The sequence below is a fragment of the Aegilops tauschii genome, chromosome 7 (assembly GCF_002575655.3).
Source record: "Aegilops tauschii subsp. strangulata cultivar AL8/78 chromosome 7, Aet v6.0, whole genome shotgun sequence".
In the NCBI taxonomy this organism is placed as follows: domain Eukaryota; kingdom Viridiplantae; phylum Streptophyta; class Magnoliopsida; order Poales; family Poaceae; genus Aegilops; species Aegilops tauschii.
The window spans coordinates 379,118,433-379,125,694 of NC_053041.3; positions in this window are offsets into that span (position 1 = coordinate 379,118,433).

Below are 7,262 nucleotides of genomic sequence, written 5' to 3' on the forward strand. Positions count from 1 at the left end.
TTGTATCTTCATAGCCCATTAGTCCGACCCATGTTACATAGTTCGGACTCCCGAGGACCCCTTAATCCAGGACTCCCTCAATAGCCCCTGAACCAGGCTTCAATGACGATTTGTTCGGCGCGCAGATTGTCTTCGGCATTGCAAGGCGGGTTCCACCTCCGAATACTCCAAAACAGCCGTCGCACACAGAAGACGTGTCCGGCTCTACAAAACAAGTACCACACACACACGCAGAGAGTATAATATTTCACGAGTCCAATCTACTGACAACTTTTGTAGCATGACATCATGTCGCTGCCCGGTCATTATTTCGAACCGTTTTTTAGCCTCCCGCTCCATGTTTCAAGATGCGGTTTTATTGGCACGTCTGTCGAAGTAGAGATCGTGTCCTCTTATTACGGGATTCTCATCAATACGGGCGTGGGTAATCCAACCGCACCGTCTGCACGGCCCTTGGGGAATAGGCGAGTTTTAAGGCGAGTGGGGAGGCGCTTGACATTCGTTGCCTTTATAAGGAGATAAGGATTCACCCATTCACCCACGCCTTCTTTCTCTCGGCCCACCCATTCTTGAGCTCCAGCGCCCAAGATCTCATCCTCTCCGCCTCAGAAAAGCACTCCGACCATGTACGGATTTGGAGCACAGGGCAAGTGGATGGTTTCCTCCGTCAAGGAGAAGGACATCACCAAGCTCCGAGAGGCTGGGTGTCGGTGTCAAAACCGGCGGATCTCGGGTAGGGGGTCCCGAACTGTGCGTCTAGGATCGATGGTAACAGGAGACGGGGGACACGATGTTTACCCAGGTTCGGGCCCTCTCTATGGAGGTAATACCCTACTTCCTGCTTGATTGATCTTGATGAATATGAGTATTACAAGAGTTGATCTACCACGAGATCGTAGTGGCTAAACCCTAGAAGTCTAGCCTGTATGACTATGGTAATCTGTGTATCCTTTCCGGACTAACCCCTCCGGTTTATATAGACACCGGGGGGATCTAGGATTTACATAGAGTCGGTTACATAAGAAGGAATCTTCGGTCGCCAAGCTTGCCTTCCACGCCAAGTAGAGTCCCATCCGGACACGGGTACAGTCTTCGGCCTTCATGTCTTCACAGCCCATCAGTCCGGCCCATGGATAACAGACCGGACGCCCGAGGACCCCTTAGTCCAGGACTCCCTCAGTAGCCCCTGACCCTGGCTTCAATGACGAGGAGTCCGGCGCGCAGATTGTCTCCGGCATTGCAAGACAGGTTCCCCTTTTTCCGAACTCCAAGATAGTCTTCAGATGTATTGATTGTATCCGGACTTGTGTACGCAACTGCAGAGGATATAATGTTTTACGAGTTCAACCTCACGATAACTTTTTTTTAATATGACATTACGCCTGCCTCGGCCATTGTTTGCGAACCGCTCTAGCTGGCCCGTCGCCCCACGTCCCAAGACGCGATTTTATTGGCATGTATTATCCAAACGGAGATCGTGGCTCCCTTTTTAAGGGATTCCTGTCAACCCGGACGTGGGTAACCCAACCGTCGCTTGGGTACAACTCCTTGGAGATAAGCAAGTTTCGAGGCCCAGGAGGAGAGTTTGATATTCGTAGCCTTTATATAGGGGTACAGACCCGTCTTTTTCCTTCACGCTTGCTTCTTCCTCAGACCCTGCTATCCCGAGTTTCACCACTCGAGTTTTGGTCGCCCCAGGCCCCAATTATGTCCGGATCCAGGCGTCAAGGCTGGTGGGTAGCTTCTTCTGTCACGGAGGAAGATATTGCAAAGCTTCGGGCGGCGAGGTATTTGACCACGGAAATCCATCATCGGCTTCCTACCGAGGGGCAGGTTATTCCCACCCCCAAATCCGGTGAGAGGGTCATGTTCGTGTCCCACTTCCTTCGCGGGTTAGGGTTTGCACTTAACCCCTTCGTCCGGGGGCTCATTTTCTATTACGGGCTAGATTTTCACAATCTGCCCCCGGACTCTATTCTTCTTATCTCGGCGTTTATCGTCACGTGCGAAGCCTTCCTCCGGACTCCCCCGCACTTCGGCTTGTAGCTCAAGACCTTCGATGTGAAGCCGCAGTTGATAGAGGGGGAGCAGGCCGAGTGTGGTGGTGCTTCAATGAGCAACCTTGCCGGCGCCGTCTGGCTGAAAGGATCCTTCGCCAAATCTTCCGATCTGTGGCAGCAGGGGTGGTTCTATATTACCAAGCCCCGTGGTTCCAAGTGGGCAACGATGCCCGCATTCCGATCCAGCGCTCCAATTCAACTTGCATCATGGGTTAACAAGGGGCTGGATTGGGGATCAATGAATGATGTGCGAACTCTGCAGAGCCGCATCTGAAGCCTTATTGAGAAGGACATTGACATAGCCAACGTTGTTCAAGCAATGCTAGTTTGTCGGACCCTGTCGTGCCAGCGACGGCCTCTCCGCCTGTGGGAGTTCAATCCAGAAGGGCCGCGAACTCTTCAGCACTTCTTCGGCACTACGCACGAAGGAATGTGGAGATTATTCTTCGGGAAACGAAGGCAATGGCCGGACACCACCGAAGATGTCGACCTAGACCGTAACCATCCGGACACCCCGGTAAGTCCCCTTTTACCGAATACCTTATAGTCAGATACTCAGTGGCTAGATACCAACAGTATCATCCTTTTTCTAGGGCTGGATAAAGAAGGTGGAGCGGATTAGGTGTCCGGCTCCCCTTCCCGAAGACTCAGCTACTCCCGTGTTAACAAGGATGCTAGCCTCGGCGCCATACGAGGCACCAGCAGGGGAGGGTGAGGAGACCCAAGAGGACCTTGGTTCCGGAGGTAAGTCGGACACTAAGTCCGGGGAAATCGACCTTTCCTCGCCCGAAGACGGAGGCGGAAAAGGACCCAGTATCCCGTCTCCAAGCAGGAGAAAAAGGGCCGCCTCCGAAGATTGGGAGGGACGGTCTTCCAAAAAGGGCAAGATGCCGCCGTCGAGCGGCTTGGGTTTGGAGAGCGACGTTGTTGAATAGCTCCAACAAGGGGACAAGCCCTTGACCAAACCGTAAGAGAATCCTAAGTACTTTGATAGGGTCCCGCTCCGATGTCGTTGCCGAAGATATACGTAACGCATTTATGCATTTTTACAGGTCGGCACAGAATTTTTTTGGGCGATCCTCTTCTTCGGGGAGTCTTCTCCCAGAGATGATGGAGAGCGAGACACCTCCTCGAATCTCCTCGCCCACTAAGGTGGATGACTCTGAAGTGTCCTCGCAGAGGGTCCCTTTAGATCAGGGGACAAAAGAGGCAGTACCCGAAGGCGGACCTCCGACCAGCCGAGATTCCGGGGCCGATGATAACAGAGGCCCCGGACTGTCTGGTTCACAACCGACAGTAATTTTGGAGGCTGGTGAACAGACTCCTTCAGAGGATGATTGTGCTTTTGGAGCAGCTTCCGGAGACTCGGGGACTCCGAATATGTTGCAGGACATGTTGCGGAAAGCATCTGTCTCGGGGGAACAGCATACCTTGATGGGTACAGTGATTGAAAAGGTTTCGTCCGTGAAGAGCGGATTAAATGAAGCCTTCATGAGCCTACTTAAAGGCTTCGAGGTTTGTGACATAATGTTTTTCAGCTATGTTTCATTTGCAAAGATGCGCCTGTGTATAGGCAGTAGCCCCTAAGACTCAGGTTATCTTCCATTAGGAAGCAAACAGAGGATCGAAAATGATCGTTTTGAGGACTAACCTGATGAGCTTGAACACAGGCTGCTTCCGCCTTGGCCACTTCTCGGACTATGGAAATTGTCGAGCTACAGCGGAAGCTTGACGTGGCAGGGGATGATCTTGCATTAATCAATACGCGTCTTGACGAGTCGCAAGGTATGTATTCGGGGTAATCCTCATACATTGTTTGTGTTATAAGCATGATGCTGAGATTTAGATGTTGGAATATGCATGGCTACAGATGGTGCTGCCGCCGTTGAAGTTCTTCGAGCGGAGCTGGCCCAGGCCAAGGAGCAGGCCCGTCGAAGCAATGCTGCTGCCGAAAAGGCATCGGCTGAATTAAAGGCCGAACAAGCTGCACGGTGCCAAGGTGAAGAGAAGATATCCACAATGACACTCGAGCTGGAGAATGCTACGGGCCACTGTGAATTTCTGGAGAAAGAGAATAAAGCCTTGACGGCTGAACTGGACAAGGCCCGATAGGAGGCGAGGCAAGTGCGATCAGAATCCAGAGCAATCCATGAGGAGGTTCCGCAAGCGAAGAAGATTGTGGCTGGAAAGCCTTTTCTGCTGCAAACTAAGTTCGGTGACCCGGACTATGCTCAGCTTAACCAAGTGTGGAGTTCTCTGGACGAGTATTTGGACTTGCCGAAGAGTTCTTCCGATGCGGCGCGGTATTACCAAGCGCAAGATGGATATGCAACGGAGAAGATTTTTGGTCGCAGTTTGGCGCGTCAAAGCGCCCTCTGCTGCTCAATGAACAGATGTCCCAATGGGCTGAACTTCATAGGATATCCGGCGCTGCCATGAAGGATGTTGTAATCTGGTTCTGGCCAACCGAGCCTGCTCCGAATAGCTATTTCAATTTGGTGCAGAGGCTTGTTGACGCGGTGCCGCGTATCGACGCTGTGAAGCGGTCAACGTGCATTGAGGGTGCACGGATGGCCTTCGCCCGACTCAAGACGTTCTGGGGGAAGATGAAGGCCATCGATGTTGCGACGAAGAGTCCACCCAAAGGCAAGGACCATCCGGAACCGGAGCATTATTTTGAAGATGTCCTAGAGGTCGCCCGCTTGATAGAGGGTCAGTGCTCGAAATACATAATGTTCGAGTGAGATGTATGGGAATTGTAAAACACAATTTTATAGTTAATCTATTTTTATGTTTTGATTGAAAGCTTGAATTCCTCCTGTGCGGCCATTTTAATATAATCTCAAAGTTTTCCAGTCGCCGGCTTTAGCCCCCTCGTAGGAAGTACGGGGGTGTTCGGAAAAGCATTTAATCACTCTTTATCCAACGTCTTGGTCCATGAAGGAGGTGATAATGCGGCGAACCAGACAACCGGACTATAGGGTGTTAACACTTTCACTTAGCCATAGGAGTTTTATGGTGGGACTACGACATAGCCCCTGGTATGTATGCGGCGTATGGTGCCTTACATATTTGATCTAGAAAAGATCCTTCGTGTGACATGGAGAATCACTAAAGATTCCAAGAAGTCGTCAAGTGGTTGACCAGCTCACGCCGCATCATGACAGTCAGTTTTCGGCTTTCTCTACTGAGGTGCTCGTCCGGTTTAGACCAGGGCACAATCGCAGTAGTTCTCCCTTTACTACCCTAGCCGATAGAGCGGAACGTAGGGTAGCAAGCACAGGAGCCGGGCAACCCAACTATTGACCCAAGACAATGATTCGGAGCTGATGCATATAAGGCCAAACTTGCGACACCGAAGTGCGCTGTAGAGCTGTTCGGGCTTTTGCTGGCAACTTATTTGTTCCCATACCGAGCCCCTGGCAGGTTATGCCAGGGTATTTTTGTGAAGCAAACGTGGCAGCCGTATTCCATGGCGAGACAACACGGATGATTAGTTCGGATATGTTTTACTGGGAACTGAGCGGTATGCCAATGATTACTTATGATATATATATATATATATATACAAAAGCCGTCCTCCCGGCTATTTGACATGCTCGGGGTTGGAGGCGGAGGAACAGGCATAGTACAGGCTCGAGAAATAGAGAGTGTGGTCTACAAAAAATTTATTTTGGACCTCCTGTCGCACGTCTGCGCCGCCCGTCCTCGGTGGGGGAATCCTTGATGGAAATATCCCCTTGGGTGAGTATACGAATCCGGACTCCGATAGAGCCAGTTTCCGACGTTTGCCCTGTTCGTCACCTGTTTTAAAAGGATAGCGAAGGAAGAAAAAATAAAAAGGAAAATAGATAAACAAATGTTACTGGGGTGTTTGCAGGATTGTCCGTATTGTGCGTCCGCCAATGCCCATGGTATCTTGAGTGCATAATGATGTATGCGCGGTACAAATTTTGTAGGTGTACGAAGTGGGCGGCGGAAGCCGGGTTGCTATTTCCGTTCTGGGAGTAGTTGATCCTCCAGTGCAGATTGCTTCTTACCCCCGGTGCTTCGTTGGTGAACCTTTCCGTCCCTGTCACTCGGCGGCCTCCTTCCCCTATGTTCGGTGTTGAGCTTGCCGGCCTGCTTAAGGACCCAGCAGTTTCTGTTAGTAGATTGGCTGGTTTATCAGGGTGGCCATGAATCTGGCAGGGTCTATCCAATATCCTGTCCAGGTTGGATGGTTCATCGCGATTCGCCTTGAATGGCTTCTTCCGCTGACCGGGCTTGGGATTGCTGAATCCAGCGTTGACCGCAGTGTCGCGTGACCTTCCATTATCATTGCGACTGTTGTATTTGCTTCGTCGTGGCTTGCTGTTGCCGTCTCGGATTTCGGAAGTGCCCGGGTCGCTGGCGATGTTGCTTCTGTGAGCAAGCCAGCTGTGCTCTCCCGCGCAAAAGCGGGTCATTAGAGCAGTGAGGGCTATCATGGATTTAGGTCCTTCTTGGCCGATGTGGCGTGTCAGCCATTCGTCCTGGACGCTGTGTCTGAAGGCCGCAAGGGCTTCCGCGTCCGGACAGTCGACGATTTGGTTCTTTTTGACTAAGAACTGAGTCCAGAGCTCCCTGGCTGACTCCCCGGGCTGCTTGACAATGTGGCTTAGGTCATCGGCATCTAGTGGTCGGACATATGTTCCTTGGAAGTTGCCAAGGAAGGCTTCTTCCAAGTCCTCCCAGCTGCCTATGGAATTTTCAGGCAGGCTGTTTAACCAGTGCCGAGCTGGCCCTTTTAGCTTTAGTGGGAGGTATTTAATGGCGTGGAGGTCGTCTCCACGGGCCATATGGATGTGGAGAATAAAATCTTCTATCCATACCGAGGGATCGGTTGTTCCGTCGTATGGTTCAATATTGACGAGTTTGAATCCCTCGGGGAATTCATGATCCATTACTTCATCAGTGAAGCAAAGAGGGTGTGCGGCGCCTCTATGTTGGGCCACAATGCAACGTGACTCTGAAGGAGTCCATTTGTGGTTTTCGGTTCGAGCGTGGCTAGGTTTGTCACGTCCGAATAGGTAGCCGTCGTCATGTGTCGGGACATGCCCTCGCGATCGCGATCCATAGATCGATCTTGCGTGTCCTGCTCTGTTGTCCATGTCCCGCCGAAGGTCGTCTGTACAACCACGAGCTGTGTTATTCTTGCCTTTTCGGCGAGCTAGGGCGGTC